The sequence below is a fragment of the Diplotaxodon limnothrissa genome, linkage group LG10, assembly GCF_057381915.1.
Source record: "Diplotaxodon limnothrissa isolate DT_005_m linkage group LG10, D_limnothrissa_male_GT1.1, whole genome shotgun sequence".
In the NCBI taxonomy this organism is placed as follows: domain Eukaryota; kingdom Metazoa; phylum Chordata; class Actinopteri; order Cichliformes; family Cichlidae; genus Diplotaxodon; species Diplotaxodon limnothrissa.
The window spans coordinates 32,185,030-32,209,384 of NC_140605.1; the positions used below are offsets into that span (position 1 = coordinate 32,185,030).

General features: G+C 39.0%; 1 protein-coding gene across 1 annotated transcript in view; it reads right to left on the bottom strand.

Moving 5' to 3' along the window:
- Positions 1–24,355, bottom strand: part of galnt10 (UDP-N-acetyl-alpha-D-galactosamine:polypeptide N-acetylgalactosaminyltransferase 10 (GalNAc-T10)) — a 126,211-nt gene that overhangs the window by 38,656 nt on the left and 63,200 nt on the right. The gene's annotated exons all lie outside the window — the stretch shown is intronic.

The window sequence follows — 24,355 nt, forward strand, 5'->3', positions numbered from 1 at the left end:
AGAGAGCATAATTTAAAGAGTGGAAAAAAAATCCCATAATGGTATAGAGAGGATCAATATCATACCTTGTTAATGCGTGCAGGTAAATACGGATCTACTGGCATGAACTGCTTCAGAAAACTGTCCACAAATAGGAAACCCTCACAACAAAAATGCTCTTCAAAAAACATGAAAAGAAAACTAACCCATTAGCTGTCACCATCAAACACGACATCTGCTGCTGCCACATGCTCCACACTGAAATGTCCCCCTTAAGGCCTCTACATCATAACGTACTTTCACCCATACAGAGAAAAACTTTATATTACTTACTTTTCTACACTCACTGACTTTTTTTTTTCCTTTTTTTTTATATCTGCAGTCATTAGACAGAATGTTACCCTCAAGGGGAAGAAACCAACTGCGAGGAATGAAAAAGGACTTAAATCAGCCCCTCTAATGTGCGGTCATAAAGGCTTTTGGCAAGAAATAAAAAAAATTAAAAAAACAAAAACAAAAAACACAAAACACAAAACAAAAAGAAAAACAGTGCTGCTGCCAAAATTGTGATGATGTTCATTCTACCCAAAACTCATAATGTCCCATTATGGACCCTTTTCCCAACAACAATCCCTTCACTGAGTAAATTACACGATCAAAGTGTTTTATTAAAGTTCATGTCTGAGCCACTGGTCCTATGCATGGCAGCTGTGCCATTTTCCCGTGTTTCTCTAGCAGCAGTGACAGTAAATCTCAACCCAGAGTGAGGTGTCAGTCAAATGGTCAGTTCCATCGCCTAAAATGGCAAATACACTGGAACAGGGTGGATGGTGTGTGTGTGTGTGTGTGTGTGTGTGTGTGTGTGTGTGTGTGTGTGTGTGTGTGTGTGTGTGTCGGGGGGGGGGGGGGGGGGATCTATATATATGGCGACATATATATAAAGACAGGGCAACTTGAAAGCGTCAATCAATCAGAGACTGGGCTTATACATGCACATTTTCTCCAATCTTTCATCACAGCTCGTCTTTGACAGAAATCAATCCTGCTCTAAATGGAGCCTTTAAGTCTTTCTGCTCAAACGCCCAGTCAGCTGTGACAGGTCAATAAATATAAAAATAAGTCACACTTAAAGCCATGTTTCAATGGCCATCTGTCTAGTGTTAATGTTTCTAAAGCTGTCAACCATTGCAGAGAAAAACCCAGAAAGTCCAGTGTTGTAGTAGAAAACTGAATGTACTCCACCTCAATCCATCCATCCATCGCTTTTCACTTTCTGTTTAAATATTCAGTAACCACCAAAAAAATCATTTGCACTTAACACCACCTCAAAAGGGGAACATCTTGATAAGACGCTATATGTTACAAACCAACTGGACGTGAATGGTCGCAGTTATAATGTTATCCACTGTGAGCAAAGACAAAACAGATGCACTGGAAAAGCAAACCACACAAATTGTGCTTCCTAAATAGTCTCCAACAGACAGACATGACTCAGCACTGTCTTTTAATCCATCTGTCTACTGTTAGACAAATGATTTAATTGCCTCCAAATCTGACGTCTACAGTGAATCTGCAGAGGATCATGTTCCAGCTCACCAAACAGTCAAACTACAGCGCCAGAAAACAAAAACGCAACAAATGTCACATCAAGTCTCTTTGAGCACATGGTTTGAGGTCAAAAATCATTTGCAGAGGCTTGGGTTTTTTGAAGAAGAAGAAAGACGTCATGATCAAAGTGTGCCTTCACCATTCTAAGGTACTGACCAACTCAATTAAAAATGTATTTATTTAGTGCTAACTCACAATATATTAGGACACATTACATTATAAAGTTAAGACCTTGCAAACCCAACAAACTCTGCTTTCATTGAACAATATCCATGCTGCAATCTCTGGGGCTAAAAAAAAAGAAGCCTGCACAGAAGTATCAAACACAGCAAAGATGGGTTGTGTTTCCATTCTGTTAAGTTAGAGTCTACCATTTTATTAGCACTAATAGTTTCTCAACACCAATTAACAGAGTAAAACATGTGTTTCTGTGAATTGTTCATACAAGTTTCATGTGCAAATACCTATCCAAGCTCATCATTTTGGTACTTCACCCTCTTGTCCAAACATGGTAGCTTCCAGCTCCCCAAAAAGCTAACACAGAACTAACTAACATAGAAGGGACACCATTGAGGCTTCAAGCAAAATTTTTGCAGGCACATCACAAGCCCATCACTATATCGCCTCTATTTAAAGAAGTCTAAATCATTCATAGTAATACACGAATGAGGTCCAGTGTGACTCAGACAAATAAATGTGCCTCATTGTACCATTTTTTCTTCTCTTTTGCACCTCTTCTCTGCATCAACATCAAAAATGTGAACAAGAACATTTCTCAGGACTACAAAAAGAGAACATTATATACATAATAAAGGAAGATACGCTTTACATTAAAATATTACCTCTGTCAGTGTTCCTCCTTACAAATGGCCCACTGTCACAAAGGAGCTCCCTCTAACACGTCCACTAATTGGATTTTGAATATCAGAAGGGTAGAAGGAGGAAAGGCGGCAGTCCTTTTACACCTTCAAACTGTAATCTGCAGCTGCTCAAATGACTGACAGTGTCTTTATCTCTGCACTCAGTTGTTTCTTTCCAGCTGTAATTCTTTCACTTTTTGTTCTACCTTTGTTGCTTCACTTCCCAACCTTCATCCCTCATTCCGCTCGTCTCTGTTCTGATGCTGCTTGGCAGCCATTGCCTCTTGGAGAGGTACTCCTAATCCCAACAGACATCAGAGGCACTGAAAATGGGAGAACTGGCCAAAACCAACAAACCAGACGCCAGCTGGTCCTCCGATTTGTCTCCATCCTCACACTTTCCCTTCATCCTTTTTTTTTTTTTTTTTAACTTTCATTAACTTTTTAATGAAACTGAGGCTAAGAAGATGACAGCTCATCACTTGAAGCCTAACACCAAAATTCACCATCATTTCCCAGCTAGTCCAAAGAGACAGGACCTGGTCCAAACACTCCCCAATCAGACATTATTAAAGCAAAGCAAAGCGAATTAGACAACAGCAGTAATCAAGACCAGAGTGAGAGGTGCTGTCTATCAAACTGTCACAGAGGTCTCCGCTACGTAATCCTGAAGGCCTCAATTGAGATGCAGCCCGCCTCAAGTGGTCTGGCTCTAATTAGCCCTATCCAATTTGAAATATTAAAAAAAATACTTTAAAGCCAGGAAATAATTTATTTAGCAAAGTGATAATGAAATCAACTTTCTGTCTCTCCCTGTTGGTCCTGTGATAGACCGACAACCCGACGTGCCCCACTTCTCAATCCAATTAAAACTGGCATAAGTTCTGATAGTTGGAAAAGTTCTGAAAGCACTTGCCTAACATTGGGTTGTTTCCTTATACGCCACCAAAATGCCTCTGACCTGTCTGGGGCATTACAACAGGACCTTTGGGGATATCCTGTGGTGTTTGTAACCAAAATGCTGGCAGTAGCTCCTGTGGGACATGTGGGCTGCAGCCTCTATGGAGGAGGCTAGGTCCACTGAATGCTGCCAATTCTAGATTGGATTGGGATCTGGGGAGGCGGGAGGCTGGAGGTTGGGTCAGTGCCTTGGGCTCATTGTCATGTTTCTTCAGCTGTTCCCGGGCAGTTTGTTTTGTGGCAGAACATAATGTCCTGCTGGGGGAAGCCAATGACACTGAGGAGTGTACAATAGCCTTTAGCTAGGTTGTACATGCCTAGGTAACCTCAAAATGCATGACATATCACAGCCCAAAGACTCACAGGAGGCTATTGCATGATCAATGTTATTCACTTCACCTGTCAGAGGTTTTAATGTTGTGGCTGACAAATATGTATGTAGTGAGATAAAATATAAGCACTGTTGTTCTCCCTCCTGATGACTTATGTGCCTTTAACATAATCTTGTGACACAGATATACATACATCTCCATGGATGTATCACCAGTTACTGGTGGTTGGACGGATTATGGTTGGTTGGAAATTTTTTTGAGGGGGGGAAAAAAAAAAAAAAAAAAAAAAAAATCACCCAACCTTAATACAAAATGTTTCTGTGTGTGTGTTTCAGGTCTCATTATATAATAAAAAAAATCAATATAATGTAACAGATTTCAGAATACTTGCCAATTCTGTACTTGTAAAATCTTTCAAATAATTCCTACAGCCAAGTAGAGTAATTGGAGATTAGTAAGTTTATAGGTGATATACTTTATATTAAAATGAGTCATTGCAGCAATAATATAAGCTACACAGTTTTGACATTGGAATAATGGCTGAGGGGCTCCATAGGGTCAATGCCACCATTAGAGAAAAGAAGGCCTTCACCTTCATTACATGGCAATAAATCGGCCCATTAGCTATTAAGCATTAGGAGATTGATTCAGGCTAAACTTTTGCCCTGCATGGGGCGATTCTTACATAGCCTCCCTAATGACAAGCAGGGAGATTAAACAATGAACATTTGCATTTCATGTAAAGCGCATTCAGACTAGGAAAGGCAAGCGGGAAAGGTTATGGTGTCTAATTATGAATGGTTAATTTGACCTGAATAAATTGGAATACGGCTCCTCTGGTTTACTGAAAACTGCCAGGGCTATAAATCACTCTAATGAGAGCAGGCTGACATCGGCAAACACATTAGTCATTATTAGAATGTGAAATCCAGGACATGAAGAGGGCTCGGACATCGTCGATGCCGGGGTCAGTTCTGTAGACCCCATTTACCGAACTAACAAACAATCGCTGCCTTCAATCTCTTTCTGTTCCAGGAATGCATCTTCCTCTTAGTCATTTATTAGAATTAAACCACAAACAATAAAACTAAGAGGGAAAAAAAAGAAGAGGTCAGGGTGAAACGTGGGCACCAGAGCAAGTATTTAACTGGTACAGTGGTTCCCAAGATCTTTCAGCCCCAGAACCACCAGATCACAGAAAAGATTAATATGAATTTGACCAAGATACTGTACATGCAATAAATACCAGTTTTAGTAGCACCTCAAAAGTAATCATGAAGACCACCTTCCAAACACATTATAGCAAAGAAACTATGCTAAACAAGAAAAAAAACTCACTTAAAAAAAAAAATAAAAATAAAAAAAAAAAAAAAAAATCACAATATCAACTATAAAAATATTTAATCACATCAACTTAACTTTATCCACAACTTCAACGCGCCTCATTTTGCTTAACAAAAATGTTTTGCAAATTTGCAAAGATTGGAACAAACTACCTTTCAACATTTAAAAAGTGTACAGGGTCTTATGGTGCAATATCTTTTGTTTAATATAAAGATGAAAAATCCCCTGTATTATAACCATGAGAAACCTGGGGTTGGGGGAAATCACAAAAGTTTTGTCATGAAAATTATGCATGAGGGTAAATATTCCGCCTTCAATGGCATATTTACCCATTTTAATGGATAAAAATCCTTAAACATTTGCTGATGTGGATATGACGTGGCAAATGTGTTAATTTAAATTCAGTTTAAACCGTATGTCGACGTTTACAACTCATCATTTACTGATGCATTGCTTTCAGGTTACCGTTTAACAGGTATGGTTTCTGTCTTAACCGGTGTTTAATTGTTGCCTTAGTATTTCATCTTCTTTAAATAGCTACTATCCCACTTGCTAGTTTTTCATTATGTCAAGCTAAAACGTTTGAGAGTTAATCTAGGTTGTTAGCTAGCTATTTCAACTGTTAGCCTAAAATGTCAATATTTAAAAAAAAAAAAAAAAGTAACCCAAGTGCAGCTAGCCATCAACTGCTGGCCATACTTTAAAATATAACTTTACAACTAGTTTCATAACAATTTAAGCTATCCATTTTATTTATTGATTTTGCTCAAACATATTTATCCACCTTGGTAGGTAAAAAGAAAAAAGAAAAAAAAGAAAAGAACAAACTGCTAACCATAATTAACTATTAACTAAGATGATTATGATGATGGTAGCCATTTCAACTTTGGACATTATACTAGCTAGGAATGTCCTATGTTAACCATATTTTTTTACTATAAATTTCAGTCTTCTTGTTTTATAATTTTAGCTATTTTACCCATTGATGGACTAAATTAGCTACCAATTTGGTTGATTGTTGATCCTCTAGCTAACAATTAACATTGCTATTTTACCAAAATTCTAATTTGTTTTTAAACATATGACAAATTTTTTTCTTGTCTGTTACATATATGAATTCATTCATTTTGACTCTTATTTGGAAACTTTTTCTACATTACTTGTAGCTATTCGGCAACCTGTTTAAAAAAAAAAAAGTTTTAAGAGACCCCCTTAGAGTAAGAAGAAAAAACAAAGACTAAAAAGCTGAAGCATCTGTAATCCTGATCAATAATCCAGATTTGTTGAATATTTTGAGGGGTTCAGAAACGCCAGCTGTATAAAATAACCAACACACCCATAACACAGTTCATCATTCCTTCCTGTATATGTTGTGTTGGTAGAAGCTGGGGGGATTTTCAATTCAATTAACCTCAAATTAGAGTGAATCCAATGTGTCATCCAAATCTCATCTTTCCAACGTGCTGGATTACTTCCCAGAAGTCTTGGCACAGCACCAAAGAACCAAGCTGCTAATTTATTCCTCCAAAATATTCGGCTGCTTCTGTGAACTCTATCACACATCCTCTCTTTGAGCCAAAGCTGAAAACATCTGAAGCAGCTTTTTTTTTTTTTTGGCAACAGTCATAAAAAAAGAAGGATGCTGACGGAAAGTCCGTGATGACATAAGCCAGTCTGAGGGATTTTTTTCCCCTTCTTTTTCAAGAACACTCCCCCTCATCTTCCCCAGTCACACAAAATATACACTGCTTAAATATCTACTGAGCCAATGATAAGAGATGTATTACAGATGTGCACTTTGCTGTCACATCATAAAATGATGAAAGCAATATTTTGAAAAGCAAGGAGAGGACGGACAATTTCATGTTTCTGCCTTCAAGCACTGTCAAACATTTAGAGCACAGGCACACAAGCTCCTGCTTCACAGCAAACACTACCGCCTCTATGGGGCTGCCTCAGTTCTCCTGCATATTTCAATTCTTTGGTTTTTCCATGTTTCTTCCATTTCCCTTAAATAGGACACTAGAAGTAAGATGTGTTTTATACATGTAGGACCATGTACATGGAAAATGTTGCCTTAAAAAGGAGGATACTAGATCCAAGCAGGAGGTAATTACACTTGTTGGAGACTTCTTTTAGTACAGAAAATGACCTTATTGCCACTTAATCAGTAACCCCCTAGAAAATACTTTGTCGTATTGCCCTCTGTGACTCAGTTCCACCCATTGCTCTAATTCATTTTTAAAACACCAAGATAGCCCAGATGTTCACCTTGAAGCCTGAAGAAGGGACTTCACTAATGGTTGATACCACTTTGGTTTTATTACAGCTAATGGTTGGTTTTCTCTTTTATTTGGATTTTATATCGGTGGACCGCATTTAGAGCGTAGTTATTTCAGACCCACTCTAAATAATATCCTTCACAGTCAAACATATTTCTTCATCCAACCAACAAGCAAGCTCAGAATCTGGATTTAAAGAGACTAAAGGCTAAAAGTTCATCCGTGCTTTCCAGTTGTTTTCTAGGTTATAGGTGGTAATGTTTCAAGGACAATTTCCTGTCTCTGTATTCCTTTTTTTTTTTTTAAAGAAAATTTGTTCTTGCATTCCATTTCTTCTGGTCTACGAGTGAAATTGACCTCTTATATGTCTGCAAAAAAATTCAGTCAGTGCGTCTAAGAGGGAATTCATTAAAAGCGAGGCATTAGCAGAGAGCATGCTCTTCTGATCAGGTCAGTCTGCCCTGATTCAGACCATGTTTTGCTTTTCTATCCACAGAAACAGCAGAAAGGAGCCAAATGGCAAAACTGGTTAAAAAAATAGTTTCCATGTTGGCCCAGAAGGAATCACAAATGCTTCACATATTGATTCACTGAATTTATAAATTTCTCCAACTAGCTACAAGCAAAAATCAAACATTTTATAATTCAAACCAAGCTCATATTATTGGGGTGTGAAGAGCTTTCTGGGAAGATTGGACCAGTGAGAAAGGAATATGCATGCATTGACGCATTTGACTGTTTTCCATGTTTACTCTCTGAAATACACCAACTCTCTAAATGCTTACGCATTGCGCTTAAAGCTGTAGAAGTAGTCTGCAAAAAACAAAAATAAATGTAAACAATGAAAAAAGATGAAACTGGGCAGAAGTGGGAGCATTTGATATGACAGAGGAAGCCAGTGGCCAAACAGACAGAACAGCAACAGCTACAAAGACAGAGTCACTGCTAACGTGGCAGCACTGATGCTGTGCTCACTCTAAATCTCCAAACCTCATCCTGTCAAGCAGCCCCGTACTGCTGCTGTCGACTGCTATAAAAATATCCCTGTGGGGATTGTTAGTCCTTGAGAGTCATTTCCACGGTCTGAACAGACTGCCAGCTTGGACCTGAGAATTTAAGTTTTGTCACAGATACTATCATCCAGGTTCTGTTGACAATGGAATAGCAAAAAAATATTTTATTGAAAATATAAGCTTTTGGTTCCCAATGTGATTTTTTAAATCAATTAAACTCGATGGCTCAACTACATTTAGCTTTTTCATAACCCAACCTTTGTTTCAGGCCAAGCGAAGAAGAATTCAGAAAGGAAACAAATGCTTTTTTCCTTTGGCATAAGCAATATTTTTCATACTATCAATTCTCAAAACTATGCTTCAGTTCTTTAGTCTTTGTATGATGTGCTTTATTATTTGTTAAGCAACAACAGCCATCAAACTGCTCACTTTGTATTCTTCTATGTACCGTTTAGGAATAAAGGAAAGAAATGGCAAAGCGTGATGGCACGCTGGATGTTTGGATCAATAAGTCATTTTTCAATAACACTTATCATGTGTGCTTAAACACCTTCATGCCAACAAATGTACATGATGCAAACTAAAACACAAACACTTCTCTTTTGAGTGTCAATGGAGGGGTTTTATATACTTATTGGTTTGGTTTGTGATTTTAAGCCTTCCTTAATTGTCTGTTTTGAAGAAGTGTTATGTGGGATTAAAGATACGTCAGCTGCCTCCTGTTGTCACATAATTTGACTGTCTAGTTCTTGATCTGCCAAAAAAATATTTATAGTTATAATCTTGTTTCTCTAGTCTCTTCTTTAATTCCCTCCTAGCAGTTACTTCCTATTATAAAAGGATTGAACTCCCCCCTCCCCGCCTCCAACCAGGTGAACATGCCGAAAACACCAAACCTAGGAGGTGTCCAGGAGATCAGAAGCAACTTAACTGGATTCTTCCAATGTGGAAGGAGCACCAGCTCAAATCTGAGTCCCTCACAAATATCCAAGTTCCTCACCCTCGCTGAAACCATATACCCTTTACAGCAGGAGTGTCCAACTCCAGGCCTCAAGGGCCGGTGTCCTGCAGGTTTTTGATGTGTCCTTGATCCACAGCTGATTTAAATGGCTAAATTACCGCCTCAACATGTCTTGAAGTTCTCCAGAGGCCTGTTAATGAGCTAATCATTTGATTCAGTTGTGCTGACCCAGGGTGAGATCTAAAACCTGCAAGACATCAGCCCATGGGGCCTGGAGTTGGACACCCCTGCTTCACAGGGAAGCAGTTCTACTGCTCATCTTATTCTGTTAGTCACTTCCCTAAGTTTGCAGGTCAGGTTAGTAACATAAAGCGGCCAGTAAACAATAGCTCTGCCCTGAAGAAAACAGAGGGAACATTTGCTGTAGCAAGGAGTGATCACGTGACTTGGTGTGCATTAAAGGTAAGTTCTATTTATCAAGACAGTCTCAGACCGCAGCAAATGTTACACCAATATGCATGGGAGTAGGGATGGGTATCGAAAACTGCCGTTCCCACTGTTCCAATTCCTTGGAATTGTTTGCCATTTTTGTAAATGATTCCCTTATTGATTCCAGTCGCCCCGAATGACGTCACCACATTGCGGAGCGTCATTTATCTGGCAGGAAACACGGCGCCTAAGCGGCTTAAACGCTCAAAAGTTTGATTATACTTTACGAGAACGGATGACAACAGGGCAACTTGCAATACTTGCAAAGTAGATATTTCATTTAAGGGAGGAAACACTACGAATATGCAAAAGTATTTGTTCACAAAACACATGATGACCTTAAATGAATGTCGTGTTTTTAATTCCGCTCGACTCGTGAATCTCAACCCAGCAGCAGCGGTAACGTTTGCACGTCCTCTCCTGTTAATGCGGCAGGTAAATAATCAACTAACAGTGCATATTATGTTAGCGCGATCTGCCTTATTACAAAACCTGCCATTACTGTGCATTTAGGCGACCACGATGAGACAGACAGAGTCTGGCTGGCTCAGATGCTGGCAGTTGTCGCTGCAGTCTACCGGTAGAGTCTCCTTTCAGGCCAGGACAGACAAGTTTGTGGTCAAAGGCTTGCACCCATTTGCCACAGCAGATGCCCTCGATTTTTGGTAAGTGAATGTGTTTAATTGTAGGCAGGGACATTACTGGATATTCTTGTGTAATTGCTACAGAATAATTTATGTTATACTTTGTTATTGCTACAGAAGAGTATTCATTTTATTAATTTATATTTACAAATTTTTTTCCTGGGGACCCTGTGACACCCCATGGAAGAACCGTAGGCTGGATCTCTTAAGATCTCACAGTTGGGTTTGTAAGGCCATGTTACCTCTAAATTTCTATCTTGTTCAAAGAGAAGATATAAAACAAAGTTCTAAGCTAATCTTCTTTTTAAAAAAAGAATTGATAAGAGAATCGATAAAGAATCGAATCGTTAAACAGAATCGAAAATGGAATCGGAATCGTGAAAATCTTATAAATACCCATCCCTACATAGGAGGTAATAAAACACGTCTCAGATTTGGTGAAAAGCTGAACATTCAGCTAGCGTACAGCCACTAATTGTTCCAGGTGCTTACTTTGGAGTTTCTTCCTTCTCCAAATTGCACAGCAGACAAATGGGCTCTGTTCTCCAGAGAAGGCCATTAAAGCACAGTAACAGCTCTCCAGCTCAAACTATCCCCTGTATTATTGACCATTTTTCATATCATTGTACATTTCTCTCCCCTGTTCCTCCCCTTCTCTTTTGTTTTGTGCTCAACTGTTAACCTATATGGATAATTATTTTGATACTAAGATTGTCTCCTTTACACTGGCAGAGTGCCAGACATTTGCACTAATATACATGCAAATGATCCCTTGCACAGCAGTGTTATTCTCAATTAAAATTTTAATAAGACATAACTGGAGTAACAACCTCTTTGGAAACGACCCCCCCCCCCAAAAAAAAAAAAAAAAAGAAACACGCAAAATATTTCACTTTTGTGTGGTGGTGTTCATCCTGTAAGTCACAGCTGGGTACAGAACACTGGACACGTTTTGAATCGAAATCTTTTGTGGCAAGAATTTTTGGAAAACAAAGATCTTTATGTGCCGCTCTCTGTCTCGCTCAATTTTTCACTTTTCTCCAACATATCTGGATGCTTACAGGTGCTAATGAAGTCAGCCTCCCCAGAGAACAGCTCTCATCTCTAAAGCATACGCCAATTAAAAAGGCAAACACTTGATAAAACATAACATGCTCCACTACTTTGCACAGCCTCTCCTGTAACATAAAAAAAAAAAATACAAAAAATACAAAAATACAAAAAGCACCGCCTTTTACCCCCTGGCCCTCAAAACGGCTTTATTAGAGAAACAACATTAGCTCCCCCAAATTAAACATGACATGACAGGTGAGCAATGCAGACAAGAACACTGAGAACGACTGGGGTCACCTTCTCAGAAGCACATGCTGTACACCATTTATATGGATTTTAAAGTATAGTCTCCATTCCTTGAGGCTACTGCCTGCAGCTCTTCTTTGCACTGGCTGAAACAATAGCGACCACAGAGAGGTAACGTGCCCATCGTAGGGCTCTAGTCAGGACACTGAAATAGACTGGTGGCATAGCTTCCAGTTCTGTAGGGTTAGCAGCCAGGAGACATTTGCCTGTGTCCCACTGGACCTTCATGTTTTAAAACATTATTTAGCACTTTTTCATTCATTTAATCTGCCATAGTCCATACCATAGTCTACCACCAGTGAAAAACAAAGACAAAGATTGCAGAGGTTTATGAAGTTCTATTTTGCACATTATCAATGAATACAAAAAAGAAAATACAAAAATACAAAATTTACACCAACTCTCTTTTATAACTGTTCAAAGTCACTTGAGGATTTAGACACAGGCCACCTACAGACTCATTTTTGGAGTCTGTGAACAGCTTTAACAATAAGACACTGCTGAGTCCTCTGAGTCAGGACAGAGGTGGCCTTCTGCACTCCTAGTAAAGCTGCTCCATATCATATCTTCTATGATTATTTCACAATGAACTTTTATATAATATAAAAATGTCATCGTAATGGCAATAATATTGCTATAGCAACACCATGCCTTTCCTGGTGCGCACAACAATAAGACCAGGCCGGGCGTGTCAGCCTCCGATAGTGATTTAGTGCCAGGAAAGCGAGTTACTTCAACAACCTCCAACAAAACAGTACTTTGCACGAAAATGATCCTCTAAAAGTGGAAACAAACTTTTTGACTACTTTAGGAACTTTTGCAACCCAAATCTAAAATGACTCCACCAGTCGTTGGAGCACTCAGTAGATGCACTCCATATGACATGAGGTGGATGGAAATGACTGACGTAAAGGAGGGCGTTAAAGCAAATGGTTAAAAGGCTCAAACCAAGATCTGTACAAAATGTATGTTTTATTATGTGACAGTTATGGATAAACTTGTGTTAAGCAGTTATTTTACAGTTTGTGCTTACATTTGATTTCTGCTGCTTCACCATTATTACATTATAATGCTGCTGGTGCATCTTGTTTCAATAGATTCTCATTTCAAATTCGGAAGAATGTCATCAGTGACAGTAGCTCACTGGAAAAGAATAATGGAAAATGCCTTTACTTAATGCATCTACTCATGTTGCTGTCTGCATGCTGTGAGCATCAATAAAACGCTGTTCAGCTTTTTATATCATTTCAGAAATTTTGTTAGTGTAAATTCTCAAAATTCTGTGATATTAATTTTAGGGCTATTTTGCCCACCCCTACTGTATTCTTTCTCTAGTAACCACAGCATCACATAATGGAGTGTGCACCTACTCGCCTACATGGTCAGACATGCAGATGACAGATGGTGAGCAGAAAAATCCATGGAGAAACTAGCCCATTAGCTGAGCTAACCTTGAAAGTACTGGGGAGGTTGGGAAGCTGGAGCAAGCCAACAGTCCCCTGCAGGGAGAGCGAGAGCTGAACATCCTCCCTGCACGGGCTGTGGAAATTCAATTACAGCCTAATGAAGAGTGAGCTGACCTCCCCGCACCGCCACCCCTCCTCCTTCATCCCTCTCTCCTCTCACCAAGCTGAAGCTCATCATTTACTGTAGCTGGGCAGGTTGGCAGGTCTAACTGGTTTCACTGAGACCGCAGGCATCTTTGTCCACAGAATATCCATGTCTCCTGACATTACACTGTTTGTGTACAATGGATTCCTGCCCTATTGTGTTATTTCTGTCCTTCTAAATCCTTCTCTTTTTGCCATCTGTCTTCTTTTTCCTTTACTAAGTTGAGGGCTAACAGGCTACTCAATTTTGTCACAATCATTGTCACAGAAGCTCTCAGCGCTAGCCCACTAATACTGATACAGAACGAATAACCTCCTGTCCAATCAATCTTTTATTTTTCCCTCACATCCTGGTCTTTGTTTTGATTTTGTTTCTATTCTTCCCCTATTTGTTCAAAGGTAACAAGGAAGTATTTACAGAAATAACAGGCTACTTTTAAAGTTCTTCAGGTATCACAAATGAAATAAATGATGAATAATAGTCAGTGTGCCAATAATAGTCAGCAGGGTCATGTTGATACCTATATTTGTACATCAATTGGCTCATTATTTTGGTCAGTACTTGGAGCAATTGTTTCCTAGTTTCTTCAAGCCAATTATCTTTACCACAAAATATCAGAATTGGAAACTGTGCCATTCTCATTTACTCACATGCATATTTGTAAAACTACCAATGACTAAACAAAGCAAATCCTGTGCTCTGCTATTCTGTGTTAAAATGTCAAAAAACAGGAATGAAAAACACATCTGAAAAGCCAGTTTCAATAAACGCAGAGTTTAAGGAGTTACTAAAGCATACAGTAGGAAACGACAACAGGCAGCTTTTGAGCAAGCACTGAAGAAGCCAAAGAAAACGTCCAGAGACGACTCCCAGCCTGTGAAAATAACAAGCTCTTCCCCAATACACTGACCAGCTGTTGTCAGTTGGAGATAATATGAGTTTTTGTGCTCTCATCAAAGTAGTAGAACCCAGGCATGAGATGCACCACATCATAGTAACTGTAAAAAGAAAGCTCCAAGACTTTTGCAGGACCGTCAACCTTTATTAATGATATATAGAGTAGCTGTGTCAGCCCAATGTTGCTCTCAACTGTGCAGTGAATTAGTGGCAATTTTGCTCTGCAGAGAGAGCAGTTCAACATGCAAAGCAGCTCTGGAGTTTTTGAAGCTAGGTTAAGGAGAGAGGTGAGCAGCAGTGTGGCTTCATGCTGAAAAAGAGCACTACAGATGTGATGTTTGCTTTGAGAGTGCTGATGGAGAAGTACAGAGCAGGTCAGAAGGCGCTACTACTGAGTCTCTGTGGATCTAGAGAAGTGTGTGACGGTGATACAGGACATGTATGAGGACAGTGAGGCAGCGGTGAGGTATGTGGAAGGAGTGACAGATTGAATCGAGCTGGGGGTGGGATTCCATCTGAGATTGGCTCCGAGCCCCTTTTTGTTTGTAGTGTGATGGACAGGTTGACAGACGAGGTCAGGGAGGAGTCTCGATGGACTGATGTTTGCAGATGACATTTTGATCTGTAGTGAGAGCTGGGAACAGATGCTGGGAACCTGCAGAGGTGGAGGTATGCACTGGAGAGAAGAGGAATAAAACTTAAAGCAACACAGAACAGATGTAACGGTAAAATAAGGAGTAGAGGTAGTAAATGTAGATGAGTGGGAGGAGTGGGAGATGAGTCCGGGGTGACAGCAGAGGTTATGGAGTTATGAGAAAAAGTAAGAGAGGCAAAGCTAACATGGTCTGGACATGTGCAGACAGTGGATAGACTGGAAAGGATACTTGAAACACCAGGTAAGAGGAAAAAGAAACCACCGAAGACTCTTGAGTGTCGGTAAGGGGCCATACAGAGGGCTGGTGTAACAAAGGTGGATGTTAGGAATAGTGTGAGGGAGCCACATAATGTGGAGACTCCTCAAAGTAAGAAGAAGATGGTAGCCAAACAGTAAGAGATGTGTTTAATGATATGCTTTAGATGTGTGTTTCATCCAGTTCACAATGTGCCACAAAACAATAGCAAGAACACCAAAACCAATTCTGAAGGTGGACTTTCTAGCCTGCTGAATAAAGAGGAAAACAGATTATAGTTGGACATTCTGGAAATTTCTCTTTCTCTAACCCTCCTAAGACAATATTTACATGCAGCACAACCAACCTATTGAAAGATCCCTGCAACACTTGACCCAGTAGAACAGCACATACTTCATGCTATAGTCTCTTATAAGCATAAGTAGGTTCTCATTGGTAAAACTGACATCGTATAATCAAGTACTCATTCAGTGCTTAGAATAACCAAGTACCCCAAAGTAACTAAGTGGTTTATCCGCAGCCCTGCTTCACACTATACATTTCTGGCTCTTTGTTGTCTGGGGAGTGTTCAAAGGTTCCCATCAGCAGCACAAACTGTCAGGGTTCAATAAAAATCAAATCAAATGGAATGAAATAATTTCACTGCATTTTCTAATCTATGTTCCTGTGATGAATCCTGTCAGATAATATGCTCGACTTCCAGAGACTTAAAAAAAAGCTGCGGTGATTCTCCCAGTAATGTTCTATAAAACTAAAAGTATGCCATCTATCTAAAAACACAGCAGGTATTAAAATCAGGAAATAAAAAGACACAAAATTGATTGTTTCAAACTATCCACTCAAATGGAAATGCCATTATGAAATTCTAGGACTAATTGACACCAATGACTCAAAGCATTTACTAAGGCAGAGGAACAGTTCATGCATTTAAATGACTGACAGTAACCACCGAAAAGGTTTAGTTTTCTTACCTTTTATGGTGCGAGGAAAAGGGAATGTGTATGATGACTATAATAACTGTAACCCCCAAAAGAGGGGGACTATTTTCCCAAATTTAAAGTTCTCAATTGATATCCGGTTGTTCAGTCTGACGTCACTAGCCGTGTCTGGGCCTAAACTCCGCTGCAGGTCCATATATCAAACGATCACTATGGCATTAGTGAGAGTTGAAAAACTGTCTAAAGTCTTTCATCTTTAATAAAATGATCAGCGTTCTGCTCTACCAGGTGTAACAATTGAGTTTAACATCCAGGCATCCATGAAAACGGAATTTATGACATTTAACGGAGTTAGAAGTTAGCAGGGAGTTAGCTCGCTAGCTTCTATCTAAATACAATATAGCATGTCCTGACTGCGGGGTTTTGGAAACAAATTAAAACGTACAGCTCTGCTATCACTTCCAGCATAAATGAAGACAGAAAACTAAACAGCAGTGACGTTTGTAGGGTTACTGAAGTTGGGCTAGCTGGTATATAATGATGTGCTAGCGACACAGCTATGTTAGCATAATATAAACAAGCTAACTTTTTTTCCACTCGATAAAAGTTAACGTGAGTGTTCTCGGTGGTCAGGAACAAATGTAATCGCATGGCAGGATGCTGTAAAAGGACCAAACTTCAGCCAGGAGAACAACTGAGATAATCCATCCACAATACGAGGTTAGTCATTCATGTACTGCTGCATGGGCTGGGCTGTAGTTACATCCTAAGGTTTTAAAAACTGAGCTTAAATAAATGATTAGCGGTAATAAAAGCCGAGGGAGGTCAACAGTGATCACTGACTGTTTTAGGAGCTTTTTGAGATCAAATAGAAGAAAATACATAACATTAAACATGTTATCAACACAAAAGCCATATTAAACGCAGACTACTTTAGGCCCGGAAGTAGGATTCGTCGCATCATCACTGAACAACCGGATTGCAGTGTCAGTAAAGTACTCTGATCAAAGTGGCCAATGTTTGCCAGGCACTAGCATTTAATTGCTCCCTTTTCAGGTCCTGATGTTCTCAGATGTCCTTGCAAATATAAAGTCAACACTGATCTCACACTAAAAAGTGGAAAAAAAATAAAATAATTATGCATACTGAAAAAAGGCCTCTTCTATACATATTTCTCTTAAACCTCTGTTCTAATTATCCATTGTATTCATTCAAATGTGAAGGTGCCTTTTACAGTCCAATCTATCAACCATGGTCAACCATCAGGTGTGCCAGAGACGACCTAATGTCCAAGGTATTCACTAATATGGTCTGATGAAAGTCATAAATCGCTTCATTCTTCTACAAAGCACCAAGCTCACATCTCTGACATTGTCATTCCCATTAACTCTCACCCATCTTCCCCTCTTTGAATGTTGTTTCACGCCTCTTGATTGTCTCACTCTGTGAGTAAATGTATTTCCCATGCCCATTTATCACCTGCCTCTACACAGCACTTTCATTTTCCTGCCAAAACACGATAACTATCATTTAGGACGTGTCATGCCATCTCAAATTGCTGGCAACAAATTTCCTACCGAGGATATAGAACTAATTACATGTTTGGAAACAATTAGAGCCGTTCACTAAACATTTGAGAATACAAATCAGTGTCAAGTTTAATACTTTCGTTCTACCATACCGATTTTTTTCCTCCCTTCATTAAAATTCAGTGTTATCAAATGTTATGTTTGTTTTTCAGACAGTTGTCTAATTGATCCCATCAGGCAGCGGAGGGAATAATCCAACTATCAATCTCAAGTCAGTGACAGGCTTCCAGTGAATACTGCAGTGTGGCTCGGTGGTCCTGCTGAGCGGGACCGTCACTGTCACAGAACACAGTTAACAGTGACACATGGTGCCTGGTTTAATGAAACTGTGCTACGACGATGTCTGAGCACAATAATATGCCAGAGATAAGACGCCAAAGAGAAAGAATGGAGCTGCAAAATCAAAATCCTTTGGGTTTTTCTTTTTTATCTTTAACAACACAGCAAAAAAAAATCTTTTATTTTCTAAATTTAGTTTTTCATTAAGAGGAGAAAAATCATTAAAGTGATAATTGACAACTTTTAGAGCTGACAAATCAGACATTAACGACTCGTTCGAACCAGAGATAAGGCTGCTGAAGTGCCTACCACCGTTTCATGGTTCAATCATTGTAGAGTAAAACAAGACAGGGAAGGGAAAGAGACAGAAAGAAAAAAAAGTCGGTGGCTGCTTGGTTGTTTTATTACATTTGCAGTTGTGATCACCAACTGGTCGACGGTTAAGGGTGCAACACCCTCAACATTCAACAACCACTTTCAATTGCAAGGTGGATGGAAATCTGTCACCAAACAGCCGCGGTGTAATGTCAGACAGACTGATAAAGGATTGCATACAAGTGTCGTCCAATGTATAAACACAAGCAGACTCCCAACATCTTGTAGTCAATCTGAGAGAATCTTTGCAGATCTCTTTGCACTAGGGCAGCGGTCCCCAACCCCCGGGCAGAGTCGTTTGGTACCGGGCTGCCAGAGTTGAGGCTCGGGTGTGAAATTTATGGTTTTCAGGGTTTTTAGCGTTAACTCTGTTTCCCTGGGTCTTTTCCCGTGTTGTAGTTGTGTCTCTTATTTTGATAGAAATATTTACGTGTTACCATAGCGATCAGAGAGCATTAAGGGGCAGAGGGGAGGATGTTACTCTCAGTGTTGTTGGCGCATTTCAGGAGGACGCTGATAATAAAGTTACACAATTACACATGAATTCGTGTTTATTATTACATTTACAAAACACCATCGTTTTTGTCTTGGTCGTATCATTTTATTTTGTAGTATTTATCCGTGAAACCTTAAAGGCCGGTCCGTGAAAATATTGTCTGACATTAAACTGGTCCGTGGCACAAAAAACGTTGGGGACGGTTGTACTAGGGGACCCAAGTCAGCTAGTAGCTAACGGTTGTGTTCAGGTCATGTTCTTATGTCAGAGCAAGGCTGACAACTGCCTACGCCATTTGGCGGTTAAACTGCTTGACATCCATGTACATTTTTGCCAATTTATCAGTTAAAGACAAAGACCTGATCTTAGATTCATAGCAACAATTTCAAGGTCAATGACATCACTGCAGAGAGTTTGGTGGCGCTACGGTCTTCAACCACGGTTTTCTCTAGTGTAGCAACTGTGATTGTTAAAAGTGCAAAGTTGAAATACTGACATGTTTGGAGGTGTTATTGGTTCTAATGGATAAAGTTCTTTGAAAAATCTCAGTACAGCTTTTTATAAGTATCCTTCAACAATGACCTTTCTCAGCTTTCTAATACGGAATTGGGAAAAAAAAACCCAAACATTTCTTTGTTTGCCATTGAACGCTCCAACTAGTTACAAACTTTGTCTGCCATCATTCTCATTTGGTTCAAAGCTTAGTAGAAGCAATGGGCGTGAAACAAAGTAAAATGAAGGGCTGAAATGGCAAAGCAAACAGCTGGAAAACCAACTCTTTCAGGGAACCTGCAGGATCAGGTGAGAATGCACCGTGGGTTAATCACTTTATGCAATGCCAATCAAATTACCTGCAGTAATATCATCTATTGTAGGAAAGGAAGTGTTGATTAGTGCAATTTTAAGGATAAGGGGAGCCTATGTCATGGTGTTTTTAATCATTTACTATACGTACACAGTAGATAAGGTAATCCTCTTTTCTTCATCTGATAATGATTTAGGTTATTACCAAATAAAAGTGCTTTATGTGTTCTTTTAACGATAACGTGTGCGTGGTACTCTGCTGAGTAATCAACCTCAGGCATGCCATGACAGATCATATGATGAGATTCCCTCTCATCTACAGAAGGAAAAAGAAAGGGGGCTGATTTTGGACCAGAAGCAGAATTCTTTCTTTCAGTCGTAGGCTTTAATCAAAACCCAGCAGGTGCTGAGGGTACATCATATCATTTTCTACTGAGACCATTGTAGGAGGGGAAATTGGTCCCTCTTGCTTTTCTATGATGAATTTCTTACTTTATGACTGTTGAATGTCAGTGGCAATAAAAAAAAAAGTAAGAAAAAAAGAAAAGAGCAACACTTGTTCTTTGATTGAAATACAATGAAAACTGATATTTACTGCCAATCATTTTCTAATGATTAAAGTTTTTCCATGTCGGCAGCAAAAGAGATTAGAAGAGAGCAGAATTGAGGTTAGTAATGTCGCAGCCAACAATCCCAGCAGCCAATCAGGCTCAAGGCTCCACCAGAGTCAGATTTAGGAGCTTTGTTGATCTGATGCCTGGAAGAGAAGGAGATCACTCCCACAGATTACACATATCACAGTCCCAAAAAAGAGGAGAAGAAGAAACAAGCAGAAATTATTACGATGACAACTCAGGATCATTTTAAGACTCACACCAATGCATCACCGTGGCCAGTTTTATATTCCTTTAGCTTCTCACAGGCGTGCACAGCACTGAGTGTACACATATCATGACTAACAGTGGTGGTAATTTAGAAAAGATCCACCAATCCACTCTGTCAGATCAATGTACATTGACTGAGACCTTAACCAGCAAGCTGTGTGTTGATTAGATGCCTGATCTGCACTAAACTCAGCTTTGCTCTTCACCTAATGTAATTTGCTGTACTGAGCTAATATTGATACATAAAGCTATTCATGCTCACATGTATCATACTGCAAAAAAAAGCCGTGACAGTGTGTAAATTAACATGATGTAGTGATTTATAGGTTTCATTAACCCATATTTCATTTACAAAAGAAAACCTGGTTTAAACTGGGGGGAAAATGACCTCTTTGGAATTTGATGGCTGTCCTTTTGAAACCGTTGCATAAAAAAAATTAATTAAAAATAAAATTTTATGATTTTATATATGATGACTTTTCATGAAATGTGTTCATGAAAAGAAGGAAGAAGAGAGAAGAAGAACAATGGAAGAGAAGAAGAAGGCAAAGATGGATGAGGAAGACAGAAGGATGGAGAAAGGAATGGAAGGAGGGAAGGAAGGCAAGAAAAAAAATGAAAGAACGTTTTATCCTAAATTTGAAAAATTATTGAGAAACAGCAGCTGAAGGCAACAGTAAAAAAATACCGTAAAAAAAAAAAAAAATACAGCAATTAAAATACTCAAAATAACAAAAAACAAATGAAAAGTGATTATAAACTACTTGTTAACTAAATACTCCAAGATTTTACTGCAACACAGCAGACTTGATACAAAGAAATTTATTTCCATTTAGCTCACAAAGGGAATCTGTTTCAGGAAGTCATTTGAAAAGGGAGACTGCTCAGAACTGCTGTTACTACATTACTGACAACATCGAGCAATTAGACAGGAAACATGTTTGTTTAGATCTAAAAAGGGGAAAAAGCACTACAGGAACTACTCTCTGAATGTCAGGTTTGTGTGTTCCAATAAGATCCATTACATAGTTTGCCCATTGGCGGGTTTTGGTCTTTGTCTGCAACTGCAAAATGTCACAGCCGTGAGGTAAAAGACCACAAGAAAACTAATTAAAAAAAAAAAAAAAGTAAATAAAAAGGACAACAATGCATTAATGTGAGATGACAAATGAACGACGCTGGAAAGTTTTGCAACAGTCAGGGCAAATAAAACAAGCAAGCAAGAGTCAACAGAAATAACCAAGAATTGAAATATGAAGAAATGTCAAAGTCAGATAACATATGATATTAAACCACTAAAAAAAAAAAAAAAAATGTAAACCCACCACACTGAAATGGATTCAAAGCCACATAATGCAGTCATAGCTTGAGCTAAATTTGTGCATTTAACTTCATTTAAAGAAGAGCGTAGTTGCCTACACTCAGCTTTGTAGGTGTGTTCCCATATAGTCCTGATCAAAAGTTTAAGCCCACTTGAAAAATGGCACCAAAAATAAAATGAAAGAAAAGAAAAAAAAAATTCATACTTTGCATGGTTGGATCTTAACAAGGTTCCAAAGTAGAGCTTCAACATGCAACAAGAAGAAGTGGGACTGAGACAAAACATTTTTTGAGCATGCAATTTACTGAAAACAACACTTAAAATGAAACAAGCAGTTTCACAGCTGATCAAAAGTTTAAGACCACATGCCTTTAAAAGGCCAAATCTGTGCAAAAATGTGTCATTTTCTGTCAGGTAGTCACACTGTCATGATGTTCTGATGGCAAAGGGGAAAGGGTTGCTGAATGTGTGCCATCGCTGCTGAGGTGGGATGCAGTAAGACAGGTTTTTGGGATTTCTTAAATGATCCTGATGGTTATGGAACAAAAAAAGTCAAGTGGAAGACCCCCAAAAAAATGTAACCAGCACTGCGCTGATGGTTCCAATTGGCCGTCCGTCAAGACACTGGACGATCGTCGACCCAAATTAAGGGTGTTACTGGTGTCGACTGCAGACCCATAACCATCAGAATCTGAGACTGAAGAGCTTCAAAAACAAAGGCCTTGTCTTCTTGAACTAGAGTTTTTTTTGGAGGTGTGGTCCTAAACTTTTAAGTGGTCTTAAACTTTGGATCGGGACTGTATTTTTTTCCCCAATAACTTATGTTGTGTACCGTGTCACTGTACTTCTGCAGTGTGTGGAATAGGGCTGTGCGATATGACCAAAATCTCATATCCCAATATAAGACATCTATCATCCCGATAACGATATAAATCACAAAATTTTTACATTTTCTGTAAATTCTGTGAATCTTGAGCAGCTCGACTTGCATGAAGTGTGTTCAGCTGGGTGCTGTGTACCTAAAGTTGAGACTTTTAGCTATACATTTTTAGACATAAGTTGTAACGGACGCCGTTTTCTTTGCGAGTATTTATTACACGGCGTGCTCTAGAAAGCCTGTTCTAATGTTTGAGTCTAAGGTTTATTTTTTAGCACCTAACGCCTCTTTTTTGTTTCTCATCCGTAAAACTCCGCATACTCTTTCACGATTTAGTTTATTTTGAAAAGCCTCAACAGGATCTTGAGCTTTATTGTGAAAGGTTTATTTGCAAAACAAACAAGCGGAAGGCGGAGCAACGCCATTGTTTTACCGTCGTGGTTGCTAACGACAACGCGTAAAAACAGTTGCTTGTCTGTCCGTAGTGTTGTCATATTAAATATAAGAGAGAACTTTAACAAATTAATATAGCCACTATAATGACCATCAAAACGATGAAAAATATTTCCGTAAACAGTTTATTTTGCGACACCATGAAACAAACGATAGCGTAAAATGAAACGATAGATGTTTTTATATTATCATCCGATAAATATCCTTATATTGAACAGCCTTAATGTTTGCACTATATTCCACACTAACTAAAAAAAATAGCATTAAGTGCATTAAACTTGCAAATAAGCAGAGCTGACTTAAAACACAGGATGAGCCACACAAATTTCACATACTGTGCTGGATTAACTTTACTATTTAATTTAGTAACAGCTGTGTTAAAATAAGTTACATTAACTCATCTTATTTTTTATTTTTGGTACAGTTGAAAAGTAAGAAAGGAGAAGCACAAACAAGATGAGACGTCAAAGAGATGAAACAGGGCAGACATGTCTTATCCTAAAGATAAGACAAAACAAATGACAAAACAGAAACGTGAACACTCAAAGAAAAGATTAGAGACATGCAGGGAAAATGCAGAGAAGGAGAACAGCAAAAAGAAGAAGAACGGGAGGGAAGACAGGAGATAAAAGAAGACAGAAGACAAAAACAGCAGGTTTCAGTGTTTTGCGTGTTACCTATGAGTCAGTGTTCTGCCTGAATGAACTTCTCCAGCAGCTCAGAGGTAAGCGTGGGCGAGCGTGTGTGAGAAGGGTACAGCGAGGTAGGGATCACGTTACCCTGACAAGGTGCAACGTATTGAAAAACAGATGAATGTGGATGCAAATATTGCTAAATGTAATATTTTTCTTCCACGCCGGTGGGTGGCAACAGCCAAATCAATCATCACTTTGAAATTACAGCAGAGATTTTACACAGACATTACTTGGCAGCGAACATTTTGTACAGAAAAGTGTGAACGTTTCTTTTTTTTTGTATTTTCCCAAACAGGTTGCATAATTAAAGATGACATTTAAAAGGACAACTTCAAATGTATATTTTAATCTGCTGCTTTGGAGTCTGGCTGTGTTGACCGCATTGGCTTTGGAT